The following is a 24,284-nucleotide window of genomic DNA, read 5'->3' on the forward strand; positions in this document are numbered from 1 at the left end:
AAACTTGGGGATGACATGTCCCAATATGTGCAATACTTGGCTAACAACAATCGCTTTTTTAGGTCTGGAGTAATATTGTATTGTTACTTTAAAATGTGACTAAATGTCCCCTCTAGGTGGTGTTAGCATCTTATCTCACCAGTAACCAACAGCTGGCCATAAAGAGGCATTTGATTAAGGGAGCTCCAACAGTGCCCAGACCAAGCACCAGGTTCTGCAACACACCAGGCCATATCCTTTCATCAGCTGTGACTGTGACACCATTATAGGCACAGGATGATGTCATCACATTGCTCCTTTGATTCTTCAGTAGCCAATGCTCTGTTCTGCAGTAGGCTTCTGCTAGCTTCTATATTTCCAATTTTCCTTAGTATAAGATTTAGTAACCAGCGTAATGCATTCTGTGAATGGAGAAAGGGCAGATAAATTACAGCATTCCCACTCTTCCATTCACAGAGGGGTTGATTTACTAAAGAGAAATAGACTGTGCACTTTTGCAAGTGCAGTTGCTCCAGAGCTTAGTAAACGAGGGTGAGCTCTGCTGACTTCCATCATCCAATTATGTGCAAAAAAAATGCAGATTTTTTTTTTATTTTCCTTGCATGTGATCAGGTATTTTATGAGTGAAGCTTTTTCTCATTTACTAAGTTCTAGAGCAACTGCACTCGCAAAGTCCACAGTCTATTTGTCTATTTAGTAAATATACCCCAGAATGCTTTGCATTATGTAAAAATAATAAAAGAAGTTTTGTGAATGGTCAATCCAATCGGTCATTCATTGTAGCCGTGGGGTATGCTAATCATCTAATACCTGCTATGTTGTGTAGAAGTTGGGTTTAGGTTGGAGTTATAGAAGATTTCCACTATTGGGGGATAAGTCATCTTGCTGCAGACAAGATGTTTGTTACCACCCTCTTGGCATTTTTAGACATTCCTGGAAATGGTAATCCAGGAAAGCGGTGTATAGGGTTATTGAATATGAACAAGTCTAACACCTATTGTTTGTGCCACTTGGGCCCAAAAGGGTTGGATAAGGGAACATTTCCAAAAAATGTGGAATAATGTACCTGTATCCTGACCGTATCTCCAGCATTCTTTCGGTATTTTCGGGCATGTAAGACTTCTGGTGCCAGAATATCGTAAGCCAGTATATTTTTGTTTTATAGACCACACAAATGGAGGATTTAGCTGCTACTGCCCAGAATTTAGTCCACCAAGCTGGGGAAATAGTACATTGTGGGGCTTTTTTCCATTTTACCCTATATTGATGATGTTCAATTGGTTTCAAGAAAACTAATGTAGAAGTTTGTACAGGGAAGAAATCAGCTGAGTTTGGGAAGGCCCTTGTACACAGATGTATTAGAATTTCATAGGCAGTCTAATCTTAGTGAGGGTTGTTTAGGTAAAAAGTAGTGTCTAAGCTGTAAATAAGAGTAGTGAAGGTGGGCTGGAAGATTCTTTTTGGACCTGAGGTCAGCAAAGAAGTATAATTTACAAGTAATTAGATTGATAACATGTCAAAGTTTAAATATTTTAGCTTGGGCCCAAGTTAGCATTTGAACTGTAGACAGACTATCCAGGATCTCTGCGTTGTATAGGACATTAATCATGAAAGAGACCGGAGACGTAAGAGAGTGAGTCTGTCTACATTTTTTTCATAACTGTAATGTAAAGGCTATAGTGGTCAAGAGCCAGTGGCATAAAGAAGTGTACCAAACTTTCATTAATAGACCAGAGTAGTGATTTGAGGTGTACAGGGAGCAAATGGCCTTGATCTATCTCCTTCCAGTAGTTTGGAGCAATTTGGGATGACCAGGAATGACGAAGATGTGCTGTTTAATAATTTAATTAAATATGGAGCGTTTGATTCACATCTCATTTTTAAGGAATAGAGAACAGAACAAGCAATTCTATGGGCCTTGAAATGCCATTCAATTTAGTAAAAGCTCTTTGGAGATTACACAATTGCAATAACAGGACTGGGATTGGGAGAGTCTCAAAAAGATACGCAACATAAGGAGAATAGACATCTTAAGCATTGTAATGCGTCCAAGTAGGGATAGGTTGTAACTGTTTCATTGTTTTAATAACTTTTGACTCTCCTGGAATAGTAGAGCATAATTCACCTTAAATAAGGCTCAATATGTGGTATTAGTGCCAAGATATTTTATCGAATGCTGACACCAGTGGTAGTGGGATTGCAGTCTTGAGAGTTGTGCTGGAGTAATATTGATGTGGAGGGCTTCAGTCTTAGAGGAATTAATCTTATAGCCTGACAGGATATACAAGATATCATGTGCAAAAAAGTGAGTCTGTACTCCTTGAGAATAATGAGGATCCCTTGCATATACTTTTAGGAAAGAACGGTTTTGGCCATCAGCTCTAAACACAAAATAAATAATAAAGGGAATAGTGGACATCCTTGCCTTGTACCATTATACATTGTAAAGTTGGAGGACATTGCATGAGTTAGTGTGACCTGCACTGAGGGGAATGAGTAGAGAGCTTGGATTGCCTTAAGGGGTCTGTAAACCTTCAGTGTTTTTCACCTTAATGCATTCTAAGCATTAAGGTGAAAATCCTTCTTTACTGCAGCTGCCCCCCAGAGCCCCCTTTTACTTACCTGAGCCCAATCGTTCCTGCGCCGGGGACGAGCACGCCCGCTCCAGCCGGTGTCTCAGGTCCTGATTGGATAAATTGATAGCAGCCATTGGCTCCTGCTCAGGTCCGTTGCGACAGGACAGGCAAACAAGCAATTGCTTGGGGCCCCGAGCTGGCCTGGGGCCCCAGCCACGCCGCCGGCCGCCGCTTCCTATAAGCTGCAGTCTGTAGCATGGCCGAGCTCCTCCTCCTTCCTTCTGCAGTCCGTGTGGTACAGGAGATTCAGTTTCCTGTTCCTGGCCAGACTGACAGGAAGTGCACACACTGAGTGCTCACTTCCTTTCAGTACGGCTGGCCGGGAACAGAAAACTGAATCTTCTGCCGCGCTGTACGCGGTAGGGAGGGGGGTTAAAAAGAACACGGGGGGGGTAGTAAGGGGGGGGGGCAGTCATCAAGACCCATTTACTAATAAAAATATGGTAGCTTGCTGACCATAATAAAAACAATTACCATAGCTTTCTTTCCATTTTCTTCTTTCTTTACCATCCCATTTCCGTCTTATTGCTTCTTTTTTGAATCAATGGTACAGTGGTGTTTTTTTGCAAATGTTTAATTGTTGAAAATGTTCAAATTTTATGCACATTATATGCAACATCAGTATTTGCACTGTAAACCTTTTTTTTTATATATAAGGTGTTGGTGAACTTAAACTGTATCGCTATGCTGTAATTCCTGTAGGCTTTGCATGCATGCGGGGGGGGGGGGGTTGGGGGGGCCTCTATGTCCATTTTGCTTGGGGCCCCCAAATTCCTTCAAACGGCCCTGCTCCTGCTGCTGTCAATCAAATCCAATGATCTGGGGGCGGAGCCAAGTCCTGCCGTCTGTGTCAATAGACGCAGCAGCAGGACACGGGACCGCGCCCGCACGAGTGCCCCGAGGGAGATTGCTTCTCCAACGGGGCACTTGAGAAGAGGAGGAGCGCCGCTGAGGGACCCCAGAAGAGGAGGATCGGGGCCACTCTGTGCAAAACCAACTGTACAGAGGAGGTAAGTATGACATGTTTGTTTTTTTTTTAAAAAGGAAGGTTTAGTTATCCTTTAAATAAGGAGGGCCTTTAAGTTCAAAACTTCTTAGAGTAGAATACATGTATGGCCATCCTAGCCTGCCAAAGGCTTTTTGGGTGTCTAACCTCAATAGCCATGTAGGAGTAGTGCATTTGTTCACCACATCAATCAAATCTATGGTCCACCTCGTGTTGTCACCTGCTTGACTAGAAAGTAAAAAAAACCCAACTTGGTCTTTATTTGTAAGTTTAGGCAAGATTTAGGAAAGCCTGTTGGCTAGGATCTTAGTAAAAATGTTATAATCAGAATTAAGTAATGCTATAGGACTCTAATTGGCCGGGAGTGTAGTACTTTTCCCAGGTTTAGGTATGACGATTAGGGATGAGCCGAACACCCCCCTGTTCGGTTCGCACCAGAACATGCGAACAGGAAAAAAATTCGTTCGAACACGCGAACACCGTTAAAGTCTATGGGACACGAACATGAATAATCAAAAGTGCTAATTTTAAAGGCTAATATGCAAGTTATTGTCAATAAAAGTGTTTGGGGACCTGGGTCCTGCCCCAGGGGACATGGATCAATGCAAAAAAAAGTTTTAAAAACGGCCGTTTTTTCAGGAGCAGTGATTTTAATAATGCTTAAAGTCAAACAATAAAAGTGTAATATCCCTTTAAATTTCATACCTGGGGGGTGTCTATAGTGTGCCTGTAAAGGGGCGCATGTTTCCCGTGTTTAGAACAGTCTGACAGCAAAATGACATTTTGAAGGAAAAAACTCATTTAAAACTACCGCGGCTATTGCATTGCCGACAATACACATAGAAGTTCATTGATAAAAACGGCATGGGAATTCCCCACAGGGCAACCCCGAACCAAAATTAAAAAAAAAAAATGATGTGGGAGTCCCCCTAAATTCCATACAAGGCCCTTCAGGTCTGGTATGGATATTAAGGGGAACCCCAGCCAAAATTTTAAAAAAAAATTGACGTGGGGTTCCCCCTAAATTCCATACCAGACCCTTCAGGTCTGGTATGGATTTTAAGGGGAACCCCGCGCCAAAAAAAAAAAAAAAAAACGGCGTGGGGTCCCCCTAAAAATCCATACCAGACCCTTATCCGAGCACGCAACCTGGCAGGCCGCAGGAAAAGAGGGGGGGACGAGAGTGCGGCCCCCCCCCCCCTGCTGAACCGTACCAGGCCACATGCCCTCAACATTGGGAGGGTGCTTTGGGGTAGCCCCCCAAAGCACCTTGTCCCCATGTTGATGAAGACAAGGGCCTCATCCCCACAACCGTGGCCGGTGGTTGTGGGGGTCTGCGGGCGGGGGGCTTATCGGAATCTGGAAGCCCCCTTTACCAAGGGGACCCCCAGATCCCGGCCCCCCCCCCTGTGTGAAATGGTAAGGGGTTACTTACCCCTACCATTTCACTAAAAAACTGTCAAAAATGTTAAAAATGACAAGAGACAGTTTTTGACAATTCCTTTATTTAAATGCTTCTTCTTTCTTCCTTCATCTTCTTCTTCTTCTGGTTCTTCTGGCTCTTCTGGTTCTTCCTCCGGCGTTCTCGTCCAGCATCTCCTCCGCGGCGTCTTCTATCTTCTTCTCCTCGGGCCGCTCCGCACCCATGGCATGAGGGGGGAGGCTCCCGCTCTTCTCTTCATCTTCTTCTTCATCTTCATCTTCTTCTTCATCTTCTTCTTCTTCTTCTTCTTCTCTTCTTCATCTCTTCTTCCTTCTTCATTTCTTCTGCGGGCCGCTCCGCATCCATGCATGGAGGGAGGCTCCCGCTGTGTGACGGCGTCTCTTCGTCTGACGGTTCTTAAATAACGGGGGGCGGGGCCACCCGGTGACCCCGCCCCCCTCTGACGCACGGGACATGACGGGACTTCCCTGTGGCATTCCCCGTGACGTCACAGGGAAGTCCCGTCAATTCACCGTGCGTCAGAGGGGGGCGGGGTCACCGGATGGCCCCGCCCCCCGTTATTTAAGAACCGTCAGACGAAGAGACGCCGTCACACAGCGGGAGCCTCCCTCCATGCATGGATGCGGAGCGGCCCGCAGAAGAAATGAAGAAGGAAGAAGAGATGAAGAAGAGAAGAAGAAGAAGAAGAAGAAGAAGAAGATGAAGAAGAAGATGAAGATGAAGAAGAAGATGAAGAGAAGAGCGGGAGCCTCCCCCCTCATGCCATGGGTGCGGAGCGGCCCGAGGAGAAGAAGATAGAAGACGCCGCGGAGGAGATGCTGGACGAGAACGCCGGAGGAAGAACCAGAAGAGCCAGAAGAACCAGAAGAAGAAGAAGATGAAGGAAGAAAGAAGAAGCATTTAAATAAAGGAATTGTCAAAAACTGTCTCTTGTCATTTTTAACATTTTTGACAGTTTTTTAGTGAAATGGTAGGGGTAAGTAACCCCTTACCATTTCACACAGGGGGGGGGCCGGGATCTGGGGGTCCCCTTGGTAAAGGGGGCTTCCAGATTCCGATAAGCCCCCCGCCCGCAGACCCCCACAACCACCGGCCACGGTTGTGGGGATGAGGCCCTTGTCTTCATCAACATGGGGACAAGGTGCTTTGGGGGGCTACCCCAAAGCACCCTCCCAATGTTGAGGGCATGTGGCCTGGTACGGTTCAGGAGGGGGGGGGGGCCGCACTCTCGTCCCCCCCCTCTTTTCCTGCGGCCTGCCAGGTTGCGTGCTCGGATAAGGGTCTGGTATGGATTTTTAGGGGGACCCCACGCCGTTTTTTTTTTTTTTTTTTTGGCGCGGGGTTCCCCTTAAAATCCATACCAGACCTGAAGGGTCTGGTATGGAATTTAGGGGGAACCCCACGTCAATTTTTTTTTTAAATTTTGGCTGGGGTTCCCCTTAATATCCATACCAGACCCGAAGGGCCTTGTATGGAATTTAGGGGGACCCCCACATCATTTTTTTTTTTTTATTTTGGTTCGGGGTTGCCCTGTGGGGAATTCCCATGCCGTTTTTATCAATGAACTTCTATGTGTATTGTCGGCAATGCAATAGCCGCGGGTAGTTTTAAATGAGTTTTTTCCTTCCAAATGTCATTTTGCTGTCAGACTGTTCTAAACACAGGAAACATGCGCCCCTTTACAGGCATACTATAGACACCCCCCAGGTACGAAATTTAAAGGGATATTACACTTTTATTGTTTGACTTTAAGCATTAATAAAATCACTGCTCCTGAAAAAACGTCCGTTTTTAAAACTTTTTTTTGCATTGATCCATGTCCCCTGGTGCAGGACCCGGGTCCCCAAACACTTTTTATGACAATAACTTGCATATAAGCCTTTAAAATTAGCACTTTTGATTTCTCCCATAGACTTTTAAAGGGTGTTCCGCGGCATTCGAATTTGCCGCGAACACCCCAAATTGTTCGCTGTTCGGCGAACTTGCGAACAGCCAATGTTCGAGTAGAACATGAGTTCGACTCGAACTCGAAGCTCATCCCTAATGACGATAATATAGGAGTGGAGGAATTGTGCATGGAGTGTCTCCCTTTTGAGCAGAGCGTTGTAAAGTTCAAGCGGGTGAGGGGCCAGGATCAGTAAAAACAGCTGCAAGTTCCTCCATAGTGACACTAGCATTAAGAGATGTTAAGATAAATTTAGGCAGGGTGATAGAGGACATAAATTCATCAAATTTAGCAGGATGGAAAGGGGAATGGAGAAAGACAATTACACAATTTTTTGTGCACCTCTCACAATGTAGATTCCTTGTCCACAGTGCCTGTATTAAGTGAAAAAAATTCCTATAGTTTTTTAAATTAGCGTCAGATTCAGGGTGCTTCAGTATGGATTCATTCAGCCTCCAATGACACATTTTGGAGCTCGGATTAGAAAGCTGCATCTCTAGATCAATGGAAGTGTAAGGAGTGGTTATGTGATTGAATTTAGAATAAGCAATATATTTAGGCCATGTTGCACACACAAAAATAATCCAGTCTAGAGTACATGTGATGTACTTAAGAGTAAAAAGTATATTGCTTATGTATAGGATGTTTGACTCACCAGGCATTAAAAAGATGGTGTTCCCTAAGCTTTTAAAACATAGCAGAGGCTTTGATAAGTCGATTAGAAGGGGTACTCCCGATCAATAACTGTCTGTCTTTGTAGGGAGACATTATATAGTTAAAATCCCCTCCAACAATAGTAAGCGGGAGCGAAAATGATTGAAATTTTTCCAGGGTCAGGTTTAAAAATTGAAGATAACCAGTGTTTGGAGTGTAGACATTTAATAGAACCAGCGATTTACTCTCCTTCACACAGTCAAGTAAAATATATCGCCCTTGGGGGTCTAAAATAGAAGAATGTAACTTTCAGTGAGGAAGTATTTCTGATTAGGATTGAAACTCTGACTTTGCCTGATGGATATAAAAGGAATGTTAGGGATTTTTTTTTTTTTTTTAAAACATAAGGGAACCCTGTTTACAGGTGTGAATTTCTTGAATAAATATCACATCAACATTAGAGGCTTTAAACTCATTTAGAGCCAACCATCTCTTTCTGACTGAGTTCAATCGTTCATTGCAAGATAACAATTTTAAAGACATTGCTAAACGAAAAGAGTATTATGTAATTGTAAATCAAATAATTTAAATGAGATAATCTGGTATGTAGAAGTTGGATATACGTATAAACAACACATAACAATTAAGGTGAAATAACCTAGGAACTTATAACTGAAACAGTGATGAGAGGTGATTGAGAACCTGAAGAAGGAACAAAGCAAGCATAGAATGCTTGGGATGATTAAACATCTCAGGATACCATGGACCAACCAACGGTATGAGTAGGGCTACATGGAGACAGAGACCAATGGACTAGTACCAACATCAGCTTCCTGTAGTAATAGCTAATACTAAAGTACTGCATAAATGTAACAATCATGATCCTCATAAGGTATGGGTAGGTATCCCTAAGGAGATCATGAAATATAGGCAGAGATTTCAGTTAGACAAGAACGTAATTATAGTTTACAGTTCTCACCACAGGAAATCAGGTTGGTTGCTGAGGAGGAGTAGTGTGTTGCAATGCTTGAGACTGTTGTCTGTTCTTGGGCTTTGCCAGGGTCCAAATCTTCCTTGGTGTTTTAGTCAAATGAGGTCTAGGAAGAGGGATGGACAGGGCTTCTTCAGATCAATCCCAACACCGTAAAGGAAGGCCTCTCTTTCTTGGATCTCTCACAGGCTGTTGAGAGCTAAATTTGGTGACAGTTGATCTAAAGGGGAACCCCCCCCCAGTGATATTGCATGCAATGTTTTTTTTTTTGAGATGCAGGGTTATTGGCCTGGGAGTATGCTGTTTGGCTAAGGTGATGAGGGAGAGGTTGCTGAAATTTGGAATTTTCTCTCCCTTAAAATCTATGGTAGATTTAATTGGTGTCCACAAGGTAAAACAAGTAAACATAATATATCTTCCTATTTATTTACAAAGGCTAGCAGCAAATAGTTAATGGTGATTGAGAATGTGAAGCTCTGCTTTAAACTAAGGAGGTTGCATACTTTGGAAACATTTTTCTGTGCTCTGCATGGCCTCTGTTGGGAGGATGTTCTAACAATTTCCTATTCAAGTTCATATTTTTATCAACACCTTCTCAGCTTAGGGAGGAGAGCTGCTACTTGCTCCGTTTAGATGTATTCCCTTAACTTGCTACACTTCATCTAATATAACGATTTCAATTTTGTGACTCTACCATTTAATTATTATTTTTTCCACACTGGTAGCCAGTAAAGCAAATACATTTTCACACAAGATTGGTGATTATGTTTTTCATATTTTCCTGGACAATAGCATCTTCGTGTATAGCGGCAGATTTATTTTATTTGTTTCCCCAAAGTTTGAGTACAGTACCCCACACACTATTAAGAGGCACAGTTTTCTAACTCTTCCTGTAACTATAGTTTTATTGATATGGATATCATGAAAAATAGCCATGATGATGCATACTAACGACATTGAACCCATGTGGTTGCGTTGGTATATCACAGAGTGCAACATGACTGATGTTCAATGCGCAGGGCTTTTTTCCCCAGATAATAAGTGCAGGTACTCCCCCTCCCCTGGGTCACTCCTTGTCTCTGCCCCTACTCATCTACCAGTACTGCCACGTTTAGGCCACAGTCACACCTGCGTTTTTTCTTTACAGCGTGTAGATGTAAAAAAATCAGAGGGGTCCTGGCAGTTAGCTGCAGGAGGCAGCCCCATTGAACGCAATGGGAGGCTGCTGGCTCCTGCAGCTTATTTCAGACATGCACAAGTAATTTTGATATTTAAATTATTATCTATAAGTGATCGGCCCTGGACACAGCTGATCACTTGCAGGTAAACGCTGCATAGTGATTACATGCACATGGCTCCAGTTACCTGTGGGAGCTAAAAGCCTCCCATTGCTCTCAATGGGGCTGCCTCCCACGCTAATTGTTGGAACTCCAGCTGATTTTCTTGCATCTACACACTGTCGGTTAAAACTGGAGGTATGAATGTAGTCTTAGAGAATATAGGACCAATTATAATTTTGGAATTTGTTAATGATAACAAGAAAGGCAATAAATTAGATCCCCTGCAGCCAGCAACAATGGACCCCCCTCAACAGTAGATCCTCCTCGAAACCCTTCCCAGCAACAATAGATCCCCTACCAGCAACAATAGACTCCCTCAGCAAAAATAGAATTTCGGCAGATTCTGTGCAACAGTAGATCCCCCAGCAACGAATGCTATACCCCCCCAGCAACAATTGATCCCCAAGCAACTAGCATCAGTAGACCATCCAGGACACCCCAGACCCCCCTTGCTAGTACAGACCTTAAGTGGAACTGTACACCACCACATTCTAGCTGAAAAAAAGCCCTGTCAATGCTGACTGTTAGAGGTCTTAAATACTTTGAAATTAATGTATTTAGCATGCAATCATAACATTTTTAATGACATAAAATAGCAAACAATTATCCAAAAATCTAGTACTTTTTGTTTAATCTGTTATACTCAAATATGTTATGTGTATATTTGATTTTACATATGTCAATGTGATTCCACTAACCACATTTCTATATAATTATTCATACTGAGACTTTATATTTTGTACTAACGATCAATTGCCAAGAATGCTTTTTACCCAATGATAAAAAATCTATGTTTTCACAATTTAAAAGTTTATTAGTCATTTCTGATTGCTTTTATATATAACATTTTCATTATATTGTGAAAGTTCATCAAACTGAACCAGATGAAATACTAACCCATTTCTTGACAACATTATTGGATTTTTTTTAATTTAGAGATATTAGCTATTGGTTCAAAAGTAAGGGTGTGTGACTTCTCATAGAAAAAAAAAAATAACACTGCACAGATTTTTAACAAACTCTCTTGCAGAGACCTACCTGTTTGTGCTCTGAAGAAATAGCTGTCTGTTTGACCATGTTCTGTACATACTGGTTTTGAATGGGAGGGTCTGGTTCAGTATAATCACCTGGTGCACTCTCAGCACTGCTCCCAACACTCCCTGATTTGGAGGGACTCTCCCTCTTTTGGAATATAAACTGGACTGCAGCTGAGAACTGCTGCAGAACTTCTTCATTTGTTACTGCAGTGTTATCTTCCTGCAGTGTGGACAGGGTTAAACTGAATATGCATAATCACAGAAGATCTGCAGCCATCTTTAAGAACACCACATTGCAATGCTTGTCTATGGAGTGTCTCCAGTGCAGGGGGAAGTTATCTTGCTAGGTCTGATTCGATACTGGCGGTGATTGACTGATGCAACAGAGCAAAGAGAAGGTGTCTGCAGGCTGGTGAAGAGAGAATGAGCTTGAAGCAAGCAGGTGTGTGGGAAAGAGACAGCGCTGCTGCTGCTGATGGATGAACAGATCTCTGTCATAGCTAACCACAATCAGGTGAGAATTCTAGGAGGGTGTAAGGTGTGATTTGGATGTCTGGTGAGTTCAGACTTTACTAGGGAGTACTTATACCATTTTTAAGAAAGGAAAAGAGGGACTGTCTCGGCAGGATTTAAATAGAAATGTTACAACTTTTATCCCTGTTTGACTTGAACATGACTTGAATCAGTGTCCGGAGACCCAGAAGAAGGTGCCCTGGGGCAGGTAAGAGACTAACATCAGGGACTGTTATAGCAATTAGGGCTGTTTTTATATATTGGTGCTAGGTAAATGTAGTTCGGTTCTGTTAATTATTGTTAGTCAGAACACTGCATGTTTCAAAGTCCCGTTCACACCTGGGCATCACTGAGAGGCGCTATTGCATTGCATTTTTTTGCGTGGGTTTTCTAGTGCATTTTTTGGAGCAGCACCATTCATTTGGTGGCTTCCCTACACTCCAAAAACACGCCAAACAAGCCTGTGAAACCAATGCATTTTTTGCAGTGATTTTCATGTGTTTTGTCACAATTGCATCAATTTTTTAAGAAATGATGGAACTGCTAACACGTCCTATGTTTTGCTGCAATTCTGGAATCCCAGGCAGAATCGCATGATTCTGCCTGGGATTCCAGTACACTCATGTGTGAAAGGGGACTTAACCATATCTCTCAGAGTAACATTATCATTATTATGCAAATCCTTTCTCCTTTTAGGCTATGATTAACCTAATAAATTATTTCAGGTGTGTCAGAAAGTGCTGGATAAGCAAGGTGTGTCATATTCAGGTGTGCAGAGAAGTCAAAAAACAATTCAATAGCTCCTCTGGGGATAGTGCTATGGGAGCAATGTTCCTCAGCCCTTCTTTTCCCCCATTTGTTCCTCATTTTGTCAGATGTATATACAGTACCTGTGTATAACATGCGCAATTTATCTTTCAAAAATTGTTTTACCTTGCTAAACCTTTCATCAAATTTCTACATTGTTGCATTTCTAAATTCAAATGCCAGTGTGGGTTTAACAACTTGCTGACCACATAACCTAGTTACCTAGTACGTGATCCGGCACTTTCGGTTAGGGGGCGTGCGCACACCACGAGCAACCCACCGCCACCCGGTGATCGGTGGGGGTAATGACAGGACAAAGCTCTGCCTATGTAAACAATACAAAGCTCTGTCCTGTCAGTGAGGGTGTGCTGGATTTTGTTTTCCTGCACAGCAGGGATTAAAAACCAGCACATCCCTTAGTGAAAGCACCACATAGTACACACAAAAACACTGGTTAGGCACACATTTAACCCTTTGATTGCCCTAGATGTTTAACCTCTTCCCAGCCAGTGTCATCAGTACAGTGATAGTGCATATTTTTAGCACTGATCACTGTATTAGTGTCACTGGTTCCCACAAAGTGTCAGTTAGTGTCAGATTGTCCCCTGCAATATCACAGTCCTGCTATAAGTCGCTGATCGTCGCCATTACTAGTATAAAAAAAGTAAAAAATTCCAGTATATACAGTGCTAATTGAAAGTATTTACATTTTGTTATGTTACACAGCCTCATTCCAAAATGGATTCAATTAATTATTTTCCTCAAAATTCTACAAATAATACCCCATAATGACAGCGGGAAAGAAGTTTGTTTGAAATCTTTGCAAATTTACTAAAAATGAAAAACGGAAAAAATCGCAGATACATAGGTATTCACAGCCTTTGCTCAGTACTTTGTTTAAACACCTTTGGCACCAATTACAGCCTCAAGTCTTTTTGAGTATGATGCTACAAGCTTGGCACACCAATTTTTGGGCAGTTTCTTACGTTCTTCTTTGCAGGACCTCTCAAGCTCCATCAGGTTGGATGGGGAGCATCGGTGCACCTCCATTTTCAGATCTCTCCAGAGATGTTCAATTGAGTTCAAGTTTGGGCTGTGGCTGGGCCACTCAAGGGCATTCACAGAGTTGTCCCATAGCCCCTCCTTTGTTATCTTGGCTGTGTGCTTAGGGTCGTTGTCCTGTTGGAAGATGAACCTTTGCCCCAAGCTGAGGTGCAGAGCGCTCTGGAGCAGGTTTTCATTAAGGATGTCTCTGTACATTGCTGCATTCATCTTTCCCTTTATCCTGACTAGTCTCCCAGTTCCTGCCACTGAAAAACTTCCCCACAGCATGATGCTGCCACCAACATGCTTCACAGCAGGGATGGTATTAGCCAGGTGATGAGGGGTTCCTGGTTTCCCTCAGACATGACGTTTGCCCTTTAAGCCAAGGAGTTCAATCTTTGTTTCATCAGAACTTCAGGGGTCTTTTGGCACACTCCAGATGGGCTATCATGTGCCTTTTACTGAGGAGTAGCTTCTGTCTGGCCACTGAAACACTAGAGCTTTGTCAGAGTGACAATCGGGTTCTTGGCCCTTCTCCCCCGATTGATCTGTTTGGCTAGGTGGCCCGCTCTAGAAAAGGGGTTCTGGTGGTTCCAAACTTCTTCCATTTATGGATGATGGAGGCCACTGTGCTCAATAGGACCTTCAATGCTGCAGAAATTTTTCTGTACCCTTCCCCACATTTGTGCCTCGATACAATTCTGTCTCGTGCTCTACAGACAATTCCTTGGACTTCATGGCTTGGTTTGCACTCTGACATGCACCGTTAACTGTGGGACCTTATATAGACAAGTGTGCCTTTCCAAATCATGTTTAATCAACTGAATTTACCACAGGTGGACTCCAATCAAGTTTGAGAAACATCTCAAGGATGATCAATGGAAACAAGATGCACCTGAGCTCAATTTTGAGTGTCATGGCAAAAGCTGTGAATACTTACGTACATGTGATTTTTTTTAGTTTTCATTTTTAATAAATTTGCAAAGATTTCAAACAAACTTCTTTCATGTTGTCATTATGGGGTATTGTTTGTAGAATTTTGGGGAAAATAATGAATTTAATCTATTTTGAAATAAGGCTGTAACATAACAAAATGTGGAAAAAGTGAAGCACTGTGTATACTTTCCGGATGCACTGTATACCATAGTTTGTAGACGCTATAATGTTCACATAAACCAAGCAACATAAGCTTATTGATTTATTTATTTTTTTAACAAAAATATGTAGCACAATAGATATTTTTTATTGGATATGTTTTATAGCCGAAAGTAAAAAATATTGTTTTTTTTTTTTCAAAATTTTTGGTCTTTTTTCATTTGTAGTGCAAAAAATAAAAAACTCAGTGGTGATCAAATACAACCAAAAAGAAAGCTCTATTTATGGGAAAAAATTTGTATAAATGTTGCTTGTGTACAGCATTGCATGACCACGCAATCATAAGGGCGGTAAATCTTCCAGAGGTCAAGTGGTTAACTACTTTTTATGTATTATTTCTTCATTTAATGGGGATGTGGCAGGGATGGGTCCTCTTTCCCATCTCAGAAAATTGAGACATATGATCTGATGAGAAAAGTTGCAGTGTCTGCATCCCCTTTCGATGTAATTACCCTTGGGGAAAATCTCACCAAAAAATAAAATTTATGTTGCAGAAGATGCCTAAAATTTGATTTTCATTTTAGGGCAGACTTATGGGCAAATCAATGAGCCAATCACAGAAGCAGGAAGTTACATTTTTGGAGGTGTTCTGTACATCAACGGTTGCAGAGCAACCCCAAGTTGTGATATTGCATTGAAATTCACAGGAAATTACAGCACTGCAGATTAAAATGGAAATTTAATTTTTAATTACATTAAAATGCAGTATGGCTTGTATAGCAATTGTATATGGCATATTATTTTTTTAGTTGCTAGATTTTTTCCACGAAAATAGAGCTACCCTGTTATTTAAAAAGTGCCCCAAAATTTACCATTGTAATGAGGCAGCAACTGTGCAGTCTTATTATGATTAGCGATAATAAATCATCTGAACTACATGGAAAGCAAGAACTGCTTACAAGAGCTTATGATCTAATTAGGGCAGTGCTATCCAACTAAGCCTACAGGGATCATGGCCTTCCCACTATAAGATTTAACAGACAATAATAAAGTAATGGTTTGTTCAATAACCAAGACTGCTCTGTTTATCCCATAAGCTGCATTTTAAGTATTACTTGAGGTCTAGAGATGGACAGTCCAGATACGCAAACATTTTTGTGCCTTATAAGAATACTGAATCTGCCAGTGTGGAAGTAGGGATTTACGGTTATGAGCTCCAAGGGTTGTTTTATAACTGTAAATGCGCATAAAGAGATGCGTTTGAGGACACATGGAAGAAGAAAAATAGATATTATGAAATCTATCCTTGGACTGGATTTTTAACAAGTAATTATACGTTTATGAAAATCCCAAAAAAGGGAAAAAGGATAGATAAACAAGATGTGCCTCCTCTGTTTACTACTAAAGCTGTGCTTGTGAAATAAGCCAGCAGTTTTGGACGCAATGTTGGCCACTGGGGTATAAGGGACTAATCTACGTGGCTCCACCAAGAATTTTGAATGTGTACTAAGCCCCTGTCATTTAGTTTCAAGCAGCCTCTCTCAGCCAGGGTTACGTGGAACCCTAAGATTCCTCCAGAGATGGTTAGCGGATAAGCAGTGATGGACTCATCTCCCACCTGCCAATGCGTTCATAATTCTGGTACCAATGACACTTGGCAAAGCCAGTGTATGGGAGCATGGGAGCCTCACCTATCATATCTAAGGTAAGTAACCACAGACAGGAATGATCTTTTCTACTGTCTATGAGTGGGCATTCTTTCCACTGCTCCCTAACGTAAAGGAGCATTCTTCTTCTTCCCACGGATCTCCAAGGTAAAGGGAATTAGTTCCATTGACCACCACTGAAATGAAATGTGGCATCAATAAAATGTGTCATTTCTTAATTGACCATCAATGTTATAAGGCATTTCTTCAGTGACCACCAACGTAGGAGAACACTACAATTTACACTGTCTGTATTTTGTTTCTATATTTAGTTTCGTATCATGATTATCACCCAGTACATCAATATGTTGTTGCACTGGGTAGGTGGTTGTTACAAATGATCTGCTATGGATGTGAAATACAACAGACATGTCACGTTCTTTTCTGATGCTGCTGCTAATGTAATGGGACCTGTGGATAAACAAAATTGCAAGATTCCCTGCAACCAGAAATTTATTTCAAGTGTGTCTCTATGATAAAATGCTTGAGAAAGGCTGGTTTAAAGTATATCTGAAGACAAAACTTTTTACTTTTAAAATGTTGAATAGAATATGGTAAGTTTAAAACCACTGCCATTTTTTTGCCATCTATGTCTCATTCGGAAGATTTCCCATCACTTCCTGTCATCCAATCATGTGCAAATAAAATCCTTTTTTTTTTATATTTTCCTTGCATGTGATTGGGTGTTCTTGCTAAAGTGAAGCTTCACTTAATTTACTAAGCTCTGGAGCTATTGCACTTGCAGACTGCAAAGTCTATTTTCTATAGTATATTAACCCTAATGTTTTATTGAAAATCTTAGTGTTTCAATTTGGTCAATAACCCTAACCTGACTAGTTAACCTGTCTCATTACTTCAAAATTTATGCTCAATAGAAATAATTTTGAAAAAAAAAATCACTAACCAGAGCTATTAACCTGAAAATCTGTATTCAAGTGGGAATGAGCAGTTATTAAAATGTAGCCCCTGTCTGTGCTACAAACTAGCAGATCTGAATTCAGAGTATGTGTGAAAAAAAAAGGAATCTTTTCCATATCTCCTCTTAAGCTGTCAACACATTGATCTTTTTTTTTTTTTTTTTTTCGTTCAACAAGCGGGTTGAACTACAAGGGAAAGAGATCTGATTCCTTCTTCCACACACCCAGTGTAGATGGGGGAATCCTTCCCGCTTTGGTATTGTATTCTGAGAGCTGCGACCCTTTTCTGCTGTCAGAATACAGTGTTGGCGGCACTGATCATTCAGAAAAAAACAAAAACGATAGGCTGGTTCCACACAAGTCAATCAATAGATCAACTTGTGAACAACCAGCCTGCCCATACATGGATTGAAATTTGGCCAGTTCCTGCTGAACTGGCTGAATTTTGATCCCTGTATGACTGGATTTACTATTGCTAGTAAGCAATATACACTTTTTTTTTTGGAATTGGAGCATTCTTTTTTAAGAAGACAGGGCTGTGGCTCACAATATATTACTAAGTCCTGTAATCAGTCCTGTCTGGTCCTTGATGGCCTGATTACTATGACCAAACTGTTTATACTGTCCTACTACAGATGTGCATAGGCAGACACAAGGCTACCGTTGCAACTGGGGCACCAGGTGTTGGTAAAAATACCAAAAATGAGAGAGGCAGCAAACTGGAACCTAAGTGGGAGTATTCCCCTATTGGGTGAAAGGGCAGCCTTTCCCTCCTACCCAGTGTATGATGTAATCATAGAAGGGCCTAATCCCATTAAGAGACATCTTCATCGCAGCCTGCTGAGGCCGTGTGTTCTGAGTGTGATTGCTTCGCCAAGCCTGCTGGAGACAGAAAGCTCTCTAGTTCTGTGGAGGTGGTGGCTGAGAAATGGTACCTGCCTCCTATCCTACTGGAGCCCCCAGGTCTTGACACTTCAGCAGCAAAAAGCCCCAGCATCATAAGTATGAACAGCCTGGCAGCTCCACAGAGTACTACAGACTGTCCAGCTGTATCTGAAGAGTCGGTTTTGAGCCCAAGTGAAAAGGTTGAGGGGGATGTGGATAATCTTCACCCTCCTGCAGCCCTGGAACCTCAACAGGAGATGATTACTTGCAGCCTGACTCCTCAGAGGAGGCTGTGGCTCGTTGCCCTTTGCGATCCAACCCCGGGCACCTTCTTGCAAGACACTCTGATTATGTTTTTTTCTCCTGTTGTGCCTTAACTATGGTCATTGTATTGTTCATGTTATTTTCTGTGTTGTGATGCCAAGTACAGCATCTGTCAAAGGGGGGGGGGGTGTAGGCAGGTGCAGTCTGTTGTCGCCACTGCAGGTTGTGCTCAACTGCAGTGGCAGTGCAGAGGGAGAGGAAGTCATGCGGAACATAGTTCCTTTATGGTCTCCTGAGTCTTTGGGGCAGTGATACGATTGGCCACCCATTTGAGCCCCTGACCCCTTGGTTTGGTGTGCATTCACATGTGGGTAGTGTAGGGACAGGTCTGCCATCTGTCAGGTACAGTATTAGTGGCAGGGAAAGGTTCCAGATGAGTAGAAAAAGCTTAGGGCTCCACATCCTTCCTGGGCATTTTCCAGGGACAGGACAGCTGTAGTCGGCCCCTCCAGACAGATGCTGTCAGTTTGACTTATACCTGCTCCGTTACATGCTGTTGGCATACGTGAGTGTTCCCGGTTTGGCCTTCTCCCACCGGGTTTGTTGTGAACTGTTTTGCCTTTACTTCAATACAAGTTCTTCTAATTGAATCTGGACAGTGTTGTGTTATTACTGCCGCACCACGCTGCACCTACCCACATATGTGGTGGGGTGAATTTCTAAGTATGCCAATGATGAATGTTAAAAATATCTTATTAATTGAAAACTTTCTGTAAAAAAATTCATGCCCATTTTCTTTCCTGCATGCTCCAAAAACTTGTGGCAAAAAATGTAATTTTCAAAATACTCACTATGCCCTTCAGAAAATACCATGGAGTGTTTGCTTACAAAAATGTGATAGGTAATCAGGAAATTAGAAGCGCAATTTTTGCCCCTAGAACGCCTGAAGGTGGTCCTCGGATTTTGGGCTCCTCCATGCATCTAGGCTCTGTGAAAAAATCTCACAAATGTGGTATTCTCATACTCAGAAAGCATGGCAGAATGTGTTTTAGGGTGTAATTGTAAGAGTGCCCATGTTGTGTGTGACAAAAAATTACAACTTCAAAAAACTCACTGCTTCCTATGGTGGCACACCTGCAGGCTTGATCCTAAGCTGTGCTCCCTGCATACATTGACACAGACAGCGTGGCCCAGCCCTGTCCCCCACTTTCTCGCTACAGGATTTGACTGACAGCAATGAGAGCCCATGGTTCCTGCTGCCTCAGTAAAGCCTGTGAGAGCAAGGAGAGCCACTACAGATGGGCACAGCACTGGTTCAAGTAAGAACTCAGGTAACTATGGGGTGGGGCTGAGGGAATGCATTAAGGTACAAAATGTTTAGGCTTTAGAACCACTTGAAGGGTTCTCGGCTTTGGTGAAGGCTTTGATGAAGGCTTCTTAGCCGAAGCGCGTCAGCATATAGCTTGTACCCGTATACCCATGTAACCAATAAAGTAATTTTATTGAAGAGCATCCGAGTTGCTAGCCTTCCTGTTTTAGGCACTTGAAGGGTTGCTTCTCCTACTGGTCGAGTGCTTTGTGAGTATCCCATTAAAAGGTGGCTGGAGCTTAGGCTTAGGACCTTTTTTGCAGAGAGACTGAGTGAAAGAAGAAGCAGTTTCCAGGGGTGTTCATGCTCTCCCCACTGAGGGAGTGGCTGTCAGAAGATCATTTTCTCAAATTTCTTTATCTCACACTAAGGAATTGAAGATGTGAGTTCCAAGGCAGAGAGGTTGGGACAAAATTCAATAGAGAATTAAGGGTTGGTGTTTCCCCTTGTCTTCCCCTCTGAGAAGAAGTAGGTCACATCATGCAGGGAACATTACAGAGGACTAAGATAGCCCGCCTAAATCACATGTGACCTGGTGCTATGCATCCTGCAAGTACTTTGGATCTCAAGCCACTATTTGGATTGTAACATTGCCAGTATTTGGATTGTTATGCCTTGTTCACTAAGTTATACAAGTACAGACATCTGAGTGAATCTGAAAGCCCCTGTGTGATATCTAAGGCCTCATGCCAACTGGACATTTTTCCTCCCCTGAACACGACACAACAAGCAGAGTTAAAAACACGCCTAAAGCCGCGTTTTGCAAATCCATTTAGGCGCTTCAAGTACTTGGGCATTTATTAATTCTGTTGGCCAGATTCTAGCCATTGGAATGAATGAGCACTGAGGCGCTAAACGCCTAGTGCCTAAGCCTGTTTAGATACATTTATATGCATTTAGGCATGTCAAGCATCATTTACGCTGAAACACACCCTCGCCGACCCTGGGTTTTTTTTTTTTTTGCCTCAAAACGTTCCTGCCTTTAAATGCCTGTAAATTGCTATGTGTGCATGGACATATAGGCTAACACAAAGGGGTGTTTAGAGGTAGGAAAAAAGTCAAATGCCCCTAAAAGTTGCATGTTTGACACCTAGTGTACATAAGGCCCTATGGTGTAGTGTTTTTTTTACTGCTAATGCAAAAAGAGTATAGTAGGAGGCATGTATTTGTACAAATCTGGCCATCTGGATCCTAGAAACTGACATATGTACCAAATGTGTGAATATTCCTAGGGAAATGGATGTTAACCACATACAGGCCTGGAGGGTGGGAAGACTAGGCCTCAGGCCACCATCCATGCATGGGACAGTATTGGTTTGGGGGGAAGAACTTCTGACGTCCTGCAACCTGCTTATGGGGGCTGGTGCCTGGCTGCATATGTGGGTCATATGAAGCTGAGATGGGTGACTGCCCTGCACGTCCACCTGGTATTGCCAAGCTAATGTGTTTCACGCCTACATGGAACTTATTCATAGAGTCTTCTTAACCCCTCCCACCCATGCTATAGCCAAAAGACAGCGTAGTTCTCCAGTTCTGGGAGGGCGTGCATGGATGTCCTTCCAGAAGCGCCCCCCCTAGTGCGTGCATCAGCACGCCCTGTGATTGCTGTGTCCTTTGGACACAGCTGATCACAGATCATGGTAAAGGGCCAATCCCAGCGGCCATTTTACATGACATCTGGTCACATGTAAACCTATTTGCCGGTTAACTGCAGTCCTTCCCTCACACACTGCTTCTGTGTTTGGAAAGGAGTGCTGATAACCGGCAAGGCTGAAAGTACATTGTATACACTGTAATCAGTGCCCCGATTATCAGTGCAGCCCCATCGGTGTCAATCAGTGTCCATCAGTGCAGCTTATCAGTGCCCAACAGTGTAGCTTATCAGTGTCCATCAGTGCAACCTATCAGCGCCCATCAGTGCCGCCTCATCAATGCAGCCTCATCATGGCCCATCAACGCAGCCTCATCAGTGCCCATCAGTGCAGCTTAACAGTACTCATCGGTGCCATCTCATCAGTGCCCATCAGTGCCGCCTCATCAGTGCAGCCTCATCAGTACAGCCTCATCAGTGCCTATCAATGCAGCCTATCAGTGCTCATCAGTGCAGCCTAATCAGTGCACATCAGTGAAAAAGGAAATATACTGTTTTGCAAAAAAATTTAACAAAAACTAAAAACTTTTTTTTTTTGCAAAATTGTCTGTCTTTTTTGTTTGTTAAGCAAAAAATAAAAAACCCAGTGGTGATTAAATACCACCAAAAGAAAGCTCTCCCTGTCTCAAAAAATTATAAAAATGTCATACGGGTACAGTGTTGCGTGACCGAGCAATTGTCTTTAAAAATTGTGACCACGCTGAAAGCTGAAAATTGACCTGGGCAGGAAGGGGATGAAACTGTCCAGTACTGAAGTGGTTAAAGATTGTTTTTAAAGAGTGTTGCACATGGAGCAGTTTGTGAATGTTGGGAGCCTGCACCCAGTGTCGGAGGACTATAGAGAGGGGGGTTATACCTATAGCGGAATGCAACTTTCTTAGTACCCTAATAAAAATATAAGTACCATCTGAAACCTGTATACACTATCTGGAAAAGCAGTTGAAGAATTACTAAACCCTCCTTTTTTTTTTTAAAATAACAAACATGTCATACCTCCACTGCGCAGCTGGTTGTGCACAGAGTGGCCCTGATCCTCCTCTTCTGGGGTCCCTCATTGGCGCTGGTGACTCCTCCTGTTCTCGAGTGCCCAGTCAGAGAAGCACTCTCTTTCTGGACACCCGTGTGGGCGCGCTCCCGTGTCTTGCTTCTGCGTCTATTGACACAAAAAGCAGGATTCGACTCCACCCCCTGGCTCGTCATTGGATTTGACTGTCATTGGATTTGACTGACAGCAGCAGGAGCCAATGGCTGCGCTGCAATCAATCTATCCAATCAGGACACAAGACACCAGCCATAGCTGGTGTGCTCGTCCCCGGGGTGAGTAAGACAGGGCTCAGGTAAGTAAAAAGGTGGGGGGTCTGGGGGGCTTCAGCATGAGAGAAGGTTTTTCACCTTAATGCATAGAAATCATTAAGGTGAAAAACCACTTGGGTTTACATCCCCTTTAAAAATGCTGTAGGACACCTATACCCACATTGTAATATGCAGTATGTTGATTTTACTGTCTGTCAACTAAACTTAATAAAAATGAATGAAATAAATAAAAAAAATGCTATAGGAAAAATGGTGTAAAGCGACCAATTAGAAATGATCTTTTATATTCTAAGGCTCCATGCACACTGGACTTAAAAAACAACAGTTCCCTTGAAAGAAAAAATGTTTATGTAGAGCGTTTTTGTACAAAGTTTAGACAAGTTTAGGTGAGTTTTTTTTTCTGCTAGAAAACTCCAATCAGAAACACAAACCAGAAGGGGTTTTTCTTCCTGCCTCTAAACGTTAAGCTTAAAACATGCCTCTAAAGCCTTGTACACACAATCAAATTTTCTGACGCTAAATGTGTGATGACAGGCTGTTGACGGAAAATCCGATCGTGTGTATGCTCCATCGGACAATTGTTGTCGGATTTTCAACGGACAAATGTTGGATCGCAGGTTTTAAAAATTTTAAAATTTTAGGCGGACAAATGTATGTTGTTCAACGGACAAATGTTGGATCGCAGGTTTTAAAAATTTTAAAATTTTAGGCGGACAAATGTATGTTGTCGGATTTTATGAGCGTGTGTACACAAGTCCGTCGGACAAAAGTCCAAAGTACAAACACGCATGCTCAGAAGCAAGGATGAGCCAGAAGCGGTCGGTCTTGTAAACTAGAGTTCGTAATGGAGAATTAACATTCGTGACATGGGAAATTATGGAATCTCCAAATGCAGCGCACAATTCTCTTCTTCTTTATTGGGATAATAATGAAGCTGCTTTGCTGGTGATACTGGTGGAGTTATTGCAAACAAATTTTCAAAGGCTTTTTTTTTATAGTGATATCAAGAATAATATTATTATGCTTTTTTTATATTTGGGCAAGTTACCACATCACCATTATCCCGTAGTTTTTAAGATCAAAGATACAACTATGTTGGTATCCCTTGTTAATTTTACAATTTTTTAAAATGTAACGGCCTACTCCCAAACTGTCATTTGAAGTAAAACACATAGCCAAGTATTATTCTCCACAATTTTTTTCTTGTACATTAAAAAAAGAAAACAAATAAAATTAGACATGCTATCTGCCAATAGAACTTAACCAAAAAGTGCATTCTATGCATCCAAAAATATAGAAAATATACCAAATCATTATCCAACCAAAAAATAATGTCCATGCAATAACTCCAAGGCCAACAATAAATAACATGTTATCTCCTCCGATTCCGCAACATGGCTGGTTGACGAACGGCCGTTCAGAAATAAACTGAAAAGCGCGAAATGAAAAGTGCAAAATAAAAAGACCGAATCAACACTCACCAAACTTCTACTAACATGAAATTAGCAGAAGGAGCCCAAAGAATGGCGCTAAAGTGCTGAAAAACCATGTAGTACGTCACTACGTTTGTGATTGTTGGCCAACAATTGTGTGCCATGTGTATGCAAGACAAGTTTGGGCCAACGCCCTTCGGACAAAAGTCCACGGTTTTGTTGGCCAACAATCC

Source organism: Aquarana catesbeiana, linkage group LG03, assembly GCF_042186555.1.
Source record: "Aquarana catesbeiana isolate 2022-GZ linkage group LG03, ASM4218655v1, whole genome shotgun sequence".
In the NCBI taxonomy this organism is placed as follows: Eukaryota; Metazoa; Chordata; class Amphibia; order Anura; family Ranidae; genus Aquarana; species Aquarana catesbeiana.